General features: G+C 47.6%; 1 long non-coding RNA gene across 1 annotated transcript in view; it reads left to right on the top strand.

The window, feature by feature from the left end:
- Positions 1-3,469: 3,469 nt before the first annotated feature.
- Positions 3,470-14,096, top strand: part of LOC132835823 (uncharacterized) — a 63,906-nt gene continuing 53,279 nt past the window's right edge. Inside the window, exon 1 of the long non-coding RNA XR_009647311.1 lies at positions 3,470-3,549. This is a non-coding gene — a long non-coding RNA (uncharacterized LOC132835823). The remainder of the gene's footprint in view (positions 3,550-14,096) is intronic.

Here is a 14,096-nt window from a genome sequence, read left to right as displayed (position 1 = left end):
AGTGTGTTACAGTGAGGAATGTGGTATATGAGAGAGTTACAGTGAGGAGTGTGGTATATGAGGGTGTTACAGTGAGGAGTGTGGTGTATGAGGGCGTTACAGTGAGGTGTGTGATGTATGAGTGTGTTACAGTGAGGAATGTTGTATATGAGAGAGTTACAGTGCGGACCTTAGTATATGAGGGTGTTACAGTGCGGAGTGTGGTATATGAGGGTTTTCCATTGAGGAGTGCCGTATATCAGAGTGTTACAGTAAGGAGTGTGGTATATGAGGGTGTTACAGCGAGGAGTGTGGTGTATGGAAGTGTTACAGTGAGGAGTGTGTAAATGAGGGTGTTACAGTGAGCAGTGTGGTATATGAGAGTGTTTCAGTGAGGAGTGTGGTATATTAGGGTGTTACATTCAGGTGTGTGGTATATGAGGGTGTAACAGTGAGGAGTGTGTATTATGAGGGTGTTACATTGTGATGTGTGGTATATGAGGGTGTTATAGTGAGGATTTTGGTAGATGAGGGTGGTACAGTGAGGTGTGTGCGATATGAGGGTGTTACAGTGAGGAGTGTGGTATATGAGGGTGTTACAGTGATGAGTGTCGTTTAAGAGGGTTTTACAGTGAGGTGTGTGGTGTATGACAGTGGTACAGTGAAGAATGTGGTATATGAGAGTGTCGCAGTAAGGATTGTGGTATATGACGGTGTTACAGTGAGGTATGTGGTATATGACGGTGTTACAGTGAGGAGTGTGTGCTATATGTGAGTGTTACAGTGTGGAGTGTGGTGTATGAGGGTGTTACAGTGAGGTGTGTGGTATATGAGGGTGTTACAGTGAGGTGTGTGGTATATGAGGGTGTTACAGTGAGGAGTGTGGTATCTGAGAGTGTTCTAGTGAGGAGTGTGGTATATGAGAGTGTTATAGTGAGGTGTGTGGTACATGAGGGTGAAATACTGAGATGTGTTGCATGTGAGGGTGTAACAGTGAGAAGTGTTATATGACGGTGTTACAGTGCGGTGTGTGGTATCTGAGAGTGTTCCAATGAGGAGTGTGCCATATGAGGGTTTAACAGTGAGGAGTGTAGTATATGAGGGTGTTGCAGTGCGGACTGTGGTATATGATGGTGTTAGAGTGAGGAGTGTGGTATGTGAGGGATTTCCATTGAGGAGTGTGGTATATGAGAGTGTTACAGTGAGGTGTGTGGTACATGAGGGTGAAACACTGAGGTGTGTGGCATATGAGGGTGTAACAGTGAGGAGTCCGTTATATGAGGGTGTTACAGTGTGGTGTGTGGTATTTGAGGGTGTTACAGTGAGGTATGTGGTATATGATTGTGTTACAATGAGAATTGTGGTATATAAGGATGTGAGAGCGAGGTGTGTGGTATATGATAGTGTTACAGTAAGGAGTGTGGTATATGAGGATGTTACCGTGAGGAGTGTGGTATATGAGGGTGATACAGTGAGGTGTGTGGTATATGAGAGTGTTACAGTGAGGAATGTGGTATATGAGGGTGATACAGTGAGGAGTGTGGTATATGAGAGTGTTACAATGAGGAGAGTGGGCTATATGGGAGTGTTCCAGTGAGGAGTGTGGTATATGAGGGTGTTACATTGAAGAGTGTTGTATATGAGGGTGTTACAGTGAGGAGTGTGGTATATGAGAATGTTACAGTGAGTACTGTGGTATATGAGGGTGTTACAGTGAGCAGTGTGGTATATGAGAGTGTTACAGTGAGGAGTGTGGTGTATGAGGGTGTTACTGTGAGGTGTGCGGTTTATGAGAGTGTTACAGTGAGGTGTGTGGTATATGAGAGTGTTACAGTGAGGAGTGTGGTGTATGAGGGTGTTACAGTGAGGTGTGCGGTTTATGAGAGTGTTACAGTGAGGTGTGCGGTTTATGAGAGTGTTACAGTGAGCAGTGTGGTATATGAGAGTGTTACAGTGAGGTGTGTGGCATATGAGGGTGTAACAGTGAGGAGCCTGTAAATGAGGGTGTAACAGTGCAATGTGTGGTATTTGAGAGTGTTCCAGTGAGGAGTGTGGTATATGAGGGTGTTACAGTGAGGAATGTGGTATGTGAGGGTGTTACAGTGAGGAGTGTGTTATATGAGAGTGTTACAGTGAGGTGTGTGCTATATGATGGAGTTACAGTGAGGAGTGTGATATATGATAATGTTACAGTGAGGTGTGTGGTATATGAGACTGTTGCAGAGAGGCGTGTGTTATATGAGGGTGTTACAGTGTGGAGTGTGGTATATCAGAGCGTTACAGTCCGGAGTGTGGTATATGAGGGTGTTACAGTGAGGTGTGTGCTATATGAGGGTGTTACAGTGAGGAGTGTGGTATATGAGGGTGTTACAGTGAGGTGTGTGCTATATGAGTGTGTTACAGTGAGGTGTGGGGTATATGAGGGTATTACAGTGAGGAGTGAGGTATATGAGAGTGCTACATTGTGGGATGTGATATATAGAAGGTGTTACAGTGAGCGGTGTGGTATATGAGAGTGTTACAGAGAGGTGTGTGTTATATGAGGGTGTTACAGTGTGGAATGTGGTATATGAGAGTGTAACAGTGAGGAGTGTGGTGTATGAGTGTGTTACAGTGAGGAATGTGGTATATGAGAGAGTTACAGTGAGGAGTGTGGTATATGAGGGTGTTACAGTGAGGAGTGTGGTGTATGAGGGCGTTACAGTGAGGTGTGTGGTATATGAGTGTGTTACAGTGAGGAATGTTGTATATGAGAGAGTTACAGAGAGGAGTGTGGTATATGAGGGTGTTACAGTGAGGAGTGTGGTATAGGAGGGTGTTACAGTGAGGTGTGTGGTGTATGAGGGTGTTACAGTGAGGAATGTGGTGTATGAGGGTGTTACAGTGAGGAGTGTGGTATATGAGTGTGTTACAGTGAGGAATGTGATGTATGAGGGTGTTACAGTGAGGAGTGTGGTATATGAGGGTGTTACAGTGAGGTGTGTGGTATATGAGGGTGTTACAGTGAGGAGTGTGATTAATTGCCGCTGGGAAAGTTAATTATTATTACTGTGAAGCGTGGGTCTGCATGTCTGAACAGCCTTACTTCCTGGATGGCGTCTGCACTGTCAGACATCCAGACTGTGCACAGCAGCTCCTGCTTCGATTACACAGAGGGTTAATAGATGGCACACTGCCAAAACACACACTGGCATCTAGCAACATTTAAATAAAGCCAAACGGTTCTATCCCCGGGCCCCTTTCCTCCCTCCTCTCCCTTCCCCCTAACTCTGTGCCTGCGCTGTTGCTGCAGCCAATCTGCGGTTGTCCCCTGTCGCCTCCCGCCCCTTATTTCCCCTCCTCACACATCAGCGACTGAATAAAGCAGCCCAGGGCTTCAGGTTCAGCTGGGAGTGCTCCAGCGTTGCCTCAGCCGAACTATTTTCAGATGTCTGACAGCCAGCTCGGTTTCCTCTGAGTACACAGAGGGAGAGAGAGAGAGAAAAGCTCCCCCCCTCTTAGTGCAATAAAATAAAAGAGAGGGGGAGCAGAAGAAGGCAGCAGCATCAATGATGAGGAAAATCTCCAGCTGTAAGTACAAAAACTCCATATGCAATCGCTCTCTGTTGGAATTGTTTATTTCATTGTGTCTTTTTTTCTGTTAAAAGTCTAGGAGGGCTGGCTGATTTTCACCCTTTCATGACTCTAGCCTGAATCTCGACCATGAATTACCATTCGCATTCCAGCAATATAAACCGGCCTGACCCCTTTTTACTGCAAACTTTGATCCCGTCCCTGGCAAATATTTGAAGTTTACCCGGATTGCCAGTGACATTGAACCCTGGGTGAAATTGAGTTTCTCTCCAGTTCAGTTCAGTCGACAATATCAATGTCCCCCTCTGAAAATGAAAGCTTTGTTTTGACATGGGGGGGGGGGGGGGGTCACTTTGTGCATGTCCAGGCTTTATGTTTTGGAAGCAGAGAGTCAGAACGGTTGTAACCATATCTGTGATGTCAATGTTGGTTTGGTGCTGCACATTACCAAGTCCCATATAAAGAGTGACAATAAGGCAATCCGTGCATGTCTATGTGGGTAAAAAACAAATACTTATATTTATAATGTCTTGGCATCTGCTCAGACTTTTCTGGTAAACTGTATGCACTCCCACAGATTTAGATCATCCTGTGATTTTTTTTTTCTTGTTATGTGTGAATCCGGCTCCCTTTGCTTTAACAAAGGAATATATACATAGTTTAAAACATGTCAATATGTCTCCCCACTGGATTCCACAACGGTGACAGTATGATTAAGCGGGAGGTTTCAGTGAAAATCTGCCACAGTGTGTGGGTCCCATGTCTGCCACAGTTCCATTTTTAAACTTTGTGTGTGAGTGTGTGTTATCCCACTTTCAGTCAGTGTGTAACTCACCCCCCCCCCCCCCCCGTCACTAACTGAGGAAGCTCACCATTGTCTCAGAGCTGGACCCTCAGCAGCTAAAATGTATCCTGAGAGCCTAAAGACAAAGGCGACTTGTGACCCACCTCAGAGTTGTGCGAGTATGTCTCGGTCACCACTGATTCCTGCTCTCTCTGACACTGACACTGATTCAGGAATCACTCAGTACTGGAGGCCAAACTGTCATTTGTCAGGCATGGATAACGCAGTCAGAGTTGGTGGGATCTTCTGCTGTGTGAGGCATCACATTTCAGCCTGATTTTAATGTTCACAAACCTGGCCTGTCAATCAGGCAGGAAGCTGATTGGGGACTGATTTAACACCAGGGTCCCCATGGATGTCTTTCCTTGCCAATTTCTCCCACTCATACTCTTCCTCCCTCACCACCTTCTCCATCGGTCCCTGTTCTTCTCCTCCACCCCCCCCCCCCTTCCTCACATCGTTTTTTTTTCTCATCTTGGTGTGGGAAACAAAGCAGTGAGCAGAATATATTTCTTTTGTTGACAGTGCATCCCCCAGATATCCACACTGAATGCCCCAGCAGGTGTCTACCCTGTGTGTCTCACACCAGATGATATTCACCCCATGTATCTTCCCCAGCAGATATCCACCCTGTGTGTCTCCCATCTCCCCCAGCAGGTATCCACCCTGTGTATCCCCTCTCTGTCTCCCCCAGCAAATATCCACTCTGTGTGTTCCCCCTCTCCCCCAGCAGGTATCCACCCTGTGTGTCTCCCCTCTCTCTCCTCCTGCAGATATCCACCCTGTGTGTCCCCCCTCTGTCTCCCCCAGCAGGTATCCACCCTGTGTGTCCCCCCTCTGTCTCCCCCAGCAGGTATCCACCCTGTGTGTCCCCCCTCTGTCTCCCCCAGCAGGTATCCACCCTGTGTGTGTCCCCTCTGTCTCCCCCAGCAGGTATCCACCCTGTGTGTGTCCCCTCTGTCTCCCCCAGCAGGTATCCACCCTGTGTGTGTCCCCTCTGTCTCCCCCAGCAGATATCCACCCTGTGTGTCTCCCCTCTGTCTCCCCCAGCAGGTATCCACCCTGTGTGTGTCCCCTCTGTCTCCCCCAGCAGATATCCACCCTGTGTGTGTCCCCTCTGTCTCCCCCAGCAGGTATCCACCCTGTGTGTGTCCCCTCTGTCTCCCCCAGCAGATATCCACCCTGTGTGTGTCCCCTCTGTCTCCCCCAGCAGATATCCACCCTGTGTGTCTCCCCTCTCTCCCAGTATTTGAAAGCTGACCACACTGTGCAGTGTGTGTGTCTGAGGTAGACTGTGTGCAGTGTGTGTGTCTGAGAGCTGTATTTGCCTAGCCTGTCTGCTGTGGTGCAGCACACTGACTCAGGGAAAGTACAGAGCTTCCCCCCCCCCCCCCACACACACACACACACACAAAATGGAGCTGCTCCCCGGCCCCTTTCGGGACACCGGCTGGTGCCCTCTGTGCTCTCCCCCCCCCCCCATGAGTGGGCTGAGGTGGTGTGCGGTGTAACGGGGAACCCCGCACCCTTGCACGTTTCCACGGGATCCCCACCCCGAGTTGCCGACGTGCCAGCAAACCGCACAAAGAAAGGGAAGGCAGGGCCGCTAGCTGCAGCCGAGCCACCCCGAAAGCACGGTGGGGGTGGAGCGGGACATCCTCCACAGGGGTAAGGGTGTGTGATCCAATGTGAGACCGTCTGTCACATTTACAGCTCCCCCTCACCGCCTCCCAGCCCTGTGTTTCAAACAAATGACCATAACTTGTGACTGTGAACTTGAATGAGGAAATGATGGTGAACAGGGGCTGCTGCAGTTCAGGGTGAACGTCACCCTGGGGTTTTGGTGCTGATTAACCCTAGGGTTTTGGTGTTGATTAAACCCTAAGGTTTTGGTGCTGATTAACCCGGGGGTTTTGGTGCTGATTAAACCCAAACCCGGGGGTTTTGGTGCTGATTAATCCCAAACCCGGGGGTTTTGGTGCTGATTAAACCCGGGAGTTTTGGTGCTGATTAATCCCAAACCCTGGGGTTTTGGTGCTGATTAAACCCTGGGGTTTTGGTGCTGATTAAACCCTGGGGTTTTGATGCTGATTAAATCCTGGGGTTTTGGTGCTGATTAACCCTGGGGTTTTGGTGCTGATTAACCCTGGGGTTTTGGTGCTGATTAAACTTTGGGTTTTTGGTGCTGATTAAACCCGGGGGTTTTGATGCTGATTAAATCCTGGGGTTTTGGTGCTGATTAATCCCAAACCCTGGGGTTTTGGTGCTGATTAACCCTAGGGTTTTGGTGCTGATTAAATCCTGGGGGTTTTGGTGTTGATTAAATCCTGGGGTTTTTGGTGTTGATTAAATCCTGGGGTTTTTGGTGTTGATTAAACCCTGGGGTTTTTGGTGCTGCTGGGTCCTTTGTTGTGTTTTTGTGTGGTTGCTGGTTTATTCAGATTTGCTCTCTTTTCTGTTTGAAGATGAAGTGTGGTTGTGAATTGATGGGGGTGTTTGGCAGCACCAGCTCATGGCGGTGGGTAATTCAGGGAAACAGTGAACAATTGCAAGGGTGGTGGGGGCAGTGTGCCCATTAATCTGAGATCCAGGCTGCAAAAAGTGCCTCCCACCACCATCCTTTTTATTTTAGAATTAACTTGGCGCACTGGGGTGGGGGAAATAGATTCTGGGGTTAACCCCAGTCAAAATGCAAAGACATTTCTGATGGTTTTGCTCCTTTTGAAGAATGTGACTGTCACGCGTTCTTAAGAGTGTTTGGGAATTCCGAAACTTAAGGGGAGAGGCTTCCCGGTGAGATGTTGCCTTTTGAATCATGGTCATCAGTTCTGGAGATGGTCACCGCTCTGTGAAAAGCAGGGAAGGACTTGCATTTACATAGCGCCCGTCTCCAGGGACACTTGAGAGTCAGTGGGGCACGTTTGAAGTGTTGTAATGATGGAATAGGCGACAGCCAGTTTGTGTACAGCAAACTCTCACAAATAGCAATAACCAGACCAGCTGATCAGTTAGCAGGGAGATTGATTTGAGGTTTTAGGTGGAACACCGGGGCTCACTCCTCTGGCATCTTTCATATTTTTAAGAACTTATTTCAAAGGTCATACTGGTTAAAGGTAGCACCCTTTATATTATTTTAAGGCAATTGTTTCCCCAGAGGTTTTGCATTCGTTGGTGTTTCATTAAGGGGTAATTCTTCCTATCGGTCTGCCAGCTGAACTCTGGTCTCCCGTTTATCTGGACATGTGCACGCACACACCTGTACATGCGCACGTACATATTCCACATGCACACAACACACACACACACACAGATAGGCACACCATTTTTACAGGTGCACCATAGTGTTCTTCTCAGTACAGAGTCCATCTCACAAACCAGCCTTCCATCCATTGACTCCATCTATACTTCTCCCTGCCTTGGGAAAGCAACCAGCATCATCAAAGACCCCTCCCACTCTGCTTATAATTGCTTCCACCCTCTTCCATCAGGCAGAAGATACAGAGGCGTAAACGCACATATCATCAGGGTCAGGAACAGCTTCTTCCCCACTGTCGTTAGACTTCCGAATGGACCTCTCACGTTTAATGGTGATCTCACTGTTTCTCTGTAGCTGTTACATTGTATTCCTCACTCTGTCCCATTACCCTAACACTTTGTACGGCTGTGATTTGCGTGTACTGCATGCAAAACAAAACCTTTCACTGTAGCTAGGTACATGTGACAATAATTAATCAAATCAAAAACAACATTCAAACAACACTGACACACACAGACAAACAACACAGACAAACAGACAGGTGCACAACACTGACACACAACACAGACAAACAGACAGGTACACAACACTGACACACACAGATGAGCAGGCACACAACACAGACAAACAGACAGGCACACAACACAGACAAACAGACAGGCACACAACACTGACACACAGACAAACAGACATGCAACACAGACAAACCGACAGGCACACAACACTGACACGCACAGACGAGCAGGCACACAACACAGACAAACAGACAGGCACACAACACTGACACACACAGACAAGCAGACACACAAAGACAAACAGACAGATGCACAACACAGACACACAACACAGACAAACAGACAGGTGCACAACACTGACGCACACAGACAAGCAAGCACACAACACAGACAAACAGACAGGTGCACAACACTGACACACACAGACAAGCAAGCACACAACACAGACAAACAGACAGGCACACAACACTGACACGCACAGACGAGCAGGCACACAACACAGACAAACCGACAGGCACACACAAGAAGCCACTGCTCTGCAATCAAAAGTAGTGCCCCAGGCCAATTTCAAGCTTTTGTTTACCGAGTTCGAAAGCCCCCCATCTTCTGCGATGTGAGCTCAGACCAGACTGGGGGGGAGTATCTCATGTTCCATCAATGGGAATGATTTAAGGCCAGACTGATGATACACAGAAAGGAAAGTGGACTGAGAGCAGATCCCTGCAGATGACGACCCAGTGTGGATTTAACTGGGCTGGGGGAACTTGCAATCTGTGACTTACAAAGCACTTTGATCTGAGGAATGTGATTGCCATTTTTTCTTCTCTCTGCAAGGTGCGTGTTAACAGCGGTGTTGATGTCTGCCAGTCTAGTCAGCGTGGGTCAACTCCTAGTTGCTGACTTTACTCTGGACTGTGGGTTCAATATAGATTCAGGGTTCAACTTGGATTATTATAGATTGGATTAAACCTGAATGGGGAATTTAAAAATATAGACTCAGCACTAAATACAGATTGTAGATATTCTATGAATCATGCATTATTTCAAATTGATACGCACAATTTGAAAAATCTGATTATTATGAAGTCTAAAACAAAGACTTGCAGTTATATAGCACCTTCTAATATCCTAAAGTGCTTTACAGTGAAAGAAGCAGTTCTGTAGTAATGTCACTGTTGTAGTTAAATAAAGACTCCTTCCTGTCAAAGTAACTAGCGTGAGGCATCTCAAATTGTTTTCCTGGAGGAAGATGCTGTTTGAGTGTAAGATTCATTACTGCAAATGGCTGCCATCTCTCCCATTGTTTCTCACACTGATAGTAACTTCTGACACCCTCTGTCAGTAACTGAGGAAGCTCACCATTGCTTCTGAGTTGGACCCTCAGCTGCTAAAACATATCCTGAGAGCCTAAAGACAAAGGCAACTTGTGGCCCACCTCAGAGTCGTGCGAGTATGTCTCGGTCACCACTGATTCTCGCTCTCTCTGACACTGATTCAGGAATCACTCAGTACTGGAGGCCAAACTGTCATTTGTCAGGCATGGATAACGCAGTCAGAGTTGGTGGGATCTGCTGCTGTGTGAGGCATCACATTCCAGCCTGATTTTAATGTTCACAAACCTGGCCTGTCAATCAGGCAGGAAGCTGATTGGGGACTGATTTAACACCAGGGTCCCCATGGGTGTCTTTCCTGCTCAATGTTATTAATCCCCTTCCGTTACCTTCCCTGCTCCATCTCTTCCACTCCACGCACTTCCCTCTATATCTCCTCTTCACCCCCTCCCTCCATCTCTCCTCTTCCTCCTCCAATCTTTGCTGTCTCACCCCCCTGCCCCAAATCTCCTCTCTCCCACTGCTCAACTCTTCTGTCCCTCTCCCTCCCTCCATCTCTCTTCTCCCTCTACCTGTGTTCTCCCCTTCCCTCCCTTCTCCCCCTCCTATTCTCCTCCCTCTATCTTTCCTCTTCCCCTTCCCTCCTTCTGTCTGTCCATCTCTCCTCTCCTTCCCCTCCCCCCCTTTATCTCTCATCTATCACCTTCTCTCCACCTGCCCTGACTCCCTCTATCTCCCCTCTCACTATCTTTCCTCTCTCTATCTGGGTGATACAGTGGTTCAGTGGTTAGTACTGCTGCCTCACAGCGCCAGGGTCCCAGGTTCAATTCCAGCCTGGGGCAACTTTCTATGTGGAGTTTGCACATTCTCCCTGTGTCTGTGTGGGTTAGCTCTAGTTTCCTCTCACAGTCCAAAGATGTGCAGGCTAGGGTGAATTGGCCACGCTAAATTGCCCATAGTGTTCAGGGATGTGTAGGTTAGGTGCATTAGTCAGGGGTAAATGTAGAGTAATAGGGTAGGGGAATGGGTCTGGGTGGGTTCCTCTTCGGAGGGTCGGTGTGGACTGGTTGGGCCGAAGGGCCTGTTTCCACACTGTAGGGATTCTATCTCTGCTTTCCCCCTTCCCTCCCTCTCTCTATATCCCCCCCCCCCCCGCCCACTCCTGATATCTCTTCTGTTCCCCTGTACCCCTCCCCCAACTCAGTCAGGCAACCTATCAGTTGTCCATGTGTATGGCCTTAAGAAACAATTTAGTAAATGCACAATTAAAGCAGCCGGTGGTCAATTTAGTAATGATGCTAACATTTAAATTACGCCAGAGTTGAAAGAAAAAAAAGACTTGCATTTGTGTAGTGCCTTTCAGAGTCTCTCACGGTACTCCACATCCAGTACAGCGTGTTGTGTCATGTCATTGTTGAGCCAGGAAATGTAGCCACCATAATCTGCCAGGCACAACACCGTGGTCCTGACGAGCTGATGTGGTGCTGTGCCGTTGGTTAAGGGGTGAATGTTGGCCAAGGCACCGGGGAGAACCCTGCTGTCTTTCTCTGAATCACAGCCGTGGGATCTTTCACAGTCAGTGTTCAGGCACGTGGTTTGGTGGGTCATCTGGAATCCGTCGAGAAACTCCTTCAGTTCTGGAATGACACGTGAAGCAAACTCTGAGCCAAATGAGATGCGAACCCAGACCCATTTATTGCTGAATCACTGCTGACACCTGAAAACTAAAAAACTAGGGGCAGAGTGTGGATTCATATTTATTACAGCTAAAAGGCCCAAGACTTATGTAGTTAACCACCATTCTGGTAGTTACACAACGCAACGGTGGCTGAGTTGCTGACTAATTATAGCACTGAATCTCCAACTAATTTAAACAGATCTAGATATTCACAGCTGAAAATTGGACAGTTTAGTTGTTGTTGATGAGTAGTGATCTTAATAAAGTTTATAATACATGATTTGGAATGGAGAGTAAAGGAAGTGGAGATAATGACAGATCTGCATCTTATATGTACGTCTCACATTGACAGGAGGGACAGTGAGGGCTTTTGATGAAGGGCTTTTGCCTGAAACGTCAATTTTCCTGCCCCTTGGATACTGCGCTTTTCCAGCACCACTCTAATTTTGACTTTAATCTCCAGCATCTGCAATACCCACATCTGCCTAGGAGGGACATTAATGCTACACTAAATATTGGAATGAGCCGGAAAAGAATGATTCTGTTTATGAGGCTCACTCCTCATATCCTTGAATATCCCACCTACAACCATTCGTTATAAGGTTCTGAAATCTACGTCCATGCACATTTTGCCTCCATGTCAGTCCCAGGCCAGCTGTCAATTGCTGAATCCCAGACCTGTCAATTTCTAGTCTCCTTCAATTGTGTAGAAAAGTCAGTCATTTGTGGGGTGACTGGGTGACGAGATTTAACCAGAGGGTCCCAACCCCATCCTAAATGGTTAGTGGACCAGAGTGAGTAAGAACTGAGAGATTCCTTAATCCTGCTTCAGACCTTTACGTCAAAAGTCAATTTTGAGATTATCTCTTTCAACCCATTTGTATCCTCTCACTTCCTAAGTCTTGTGCCGTGTGGACTGGATGCCTTTCAGTTTCCTGTCTCTGAGATAACTCTCAGTCTGAACACTGACGGTCAGAGCCTCTCTGTGTCAGAGGCACAGGAGCCTAGTCTGATCTAAAGTTTCAACAGGAAAAGTAAAAGGCTGGATAAAAACACCCCCTCTCTCCAGAAGAGAACACAGCAGGATAGAGTGAGTGGAGAGACTGGAGAGTTAACATCTCAAGTCAATGCTCTTGGTTCTCGTGAAAGGTCATTGACCTGAGATGTAAGTCTGGCCCTAACACCCCTGACGAAGGTGAATACGGACTGATTATTCCCTCCTCCCAGCACCAGACTACTATTGGGCGATAACAGCCACATTGCTGAATGAGTAACTCCACGCCCTCGTCGAGGCCAATTTAGCTCGTTTTGGAGAAGGGGAGCGATTGAACAGAAATGAGCAGGGAGCAGCCCCAGCTTGCATTACCTTTAACTGCATTCCCCCAATTTTCTTTCCCCTTTTTTTTGAATGTCCGCTCAAAGTGGCGGGTTCAAGTCCCCATACCTTGGGACATGAAGACTAGGCTACCAGTGAAATGCAGAGCTGAGGCAGTGTTGTGCTGTTGGAGGTGGTCTTTTTGTTTCCTGGATGGTCAACATTCATCCTGCCCTCTCTGGTGGGGACAGTAGATGGACCTGGCATTGTTTGGAAGAAGAATCATAAGAGCTCCTCCCCCAGTGTCCTCCAACCAGCATCACCCCCTAGGTAAGAGAGGGTGTGGTGACTATCATAGTGCTGTGTGTGGGGGGGGGGGGTGGGGAGCTGTGAGTACAAACTGGCTGGTTTGGTTTCTTTTTTCTAACTGTTCCAATATTTGGTTGGCAGTGTAGCCTTTTGGGGTAAGGTCATGATAGGCACTGTACGTTCTCTGGTGTAGAAGAATGGTATACAATCCTATTCCAGGGAGGATGTTTCCCGTGGTTGGGAAGTCTATAACCAGGGGACCCAGTCTCGGGATGTGGGGTAGACTATCTAGGACAGATCAGGAACGATTCCTCCACTCAAAAGGTAGTGAACCTGTGGGATTCTCTATCATAGGAGGCCAAGTCACTGAGTATATTCAAGCAAGGCATTGATTTTTATTGAGATTTTAAAGGTATTGGTAGGCAAGGGGGAGTTGGGGTGCAGGATCAGCCATGATTGTATTGCGTGGTGAGCAGGTTAGAGGGCTGAAAGGTCAGCTCCTGCTCCTCGTTTCTCGATAAATGCAAGTCCTTTGTCTTTGTCTTTGTTCCTGACTCAGAGTAGGAAGGTTAGATTGATGTTCAGAGTGACCTCCAACCCCTAGGACTACCCAAAATGGGGCATTTTGGGTGGCACTCACTGAGGCATCACTGGCCAAACCATCCCTCCCTCCCCAGCTCACCACTCGTTATCGTCCCCCCCTCTTCCCCCACACCCAATGGTGCTCACTGAGGGGCCACAATAACATCACACAAGCCTCAAAGCAGACCCCTCCTGGGGAAAAGTGTTGGGAAGCAGTGTTCTGGTCTCTTCCCGATTATTCTTTCCCCATTGAGACAGTGGCTGAATTAGTCCCATTCTCAGGGTACTCCTGAGTGTCAGTGTACCATTTCCTAACTCCAACTCCCAGCACAGGGCACTGCTACTCTTGTGAATCTGTGGAATTACTGGGACTGTGAGCTTTAAATGGACTGTGAAGAATGGGGAATGTCGAGGGAATAGGAGCTGGAATTCTGCGCACTCATATTAAACTTGCATTTTAATCATTTCCTTCTTATTCAAATGAAAAATCTCTTCCATTTCATTTGATGTTAATTTAATGGCCCTCTATCACGGTATCACTCTCCCTCAACTGATGTAGCGTTGCATATAACTTCCTCTAACGTCTGCTGCTTAGCTCAGTGTTGAACTGCACCCACACCCCGATTTATACCTCAAAGTATTCCCGAAGGAACACGTCCCTTCATAACAAAGCCCAGGATCGGTGCCAAGTTGAGGGGTCAAAGGTTGCAGACT

Source organism: Hemiscyllium ocellatum, chromosome 45 (assembly GCF_020745735.1).
Source record: "Hemiscyllium ocellatum isolate sHemOce1 chromosome 45, sHemOce1.pat.X.cur, whole genome shotgun sequence".
Classification (NCBI taxonomy): Eukaryota; Metazoa; Chordata; class Chondrichthyes; order Orectolobiformes; family Hemiscylliidae; genus Hemiscyllium; species Hemiscyllium ocellatum.
The sequence above is the reverse complement of the archived record's forward strand: the minus strand, read 5'-3'. Positions and strand labels throughout refer to the sequence as shown.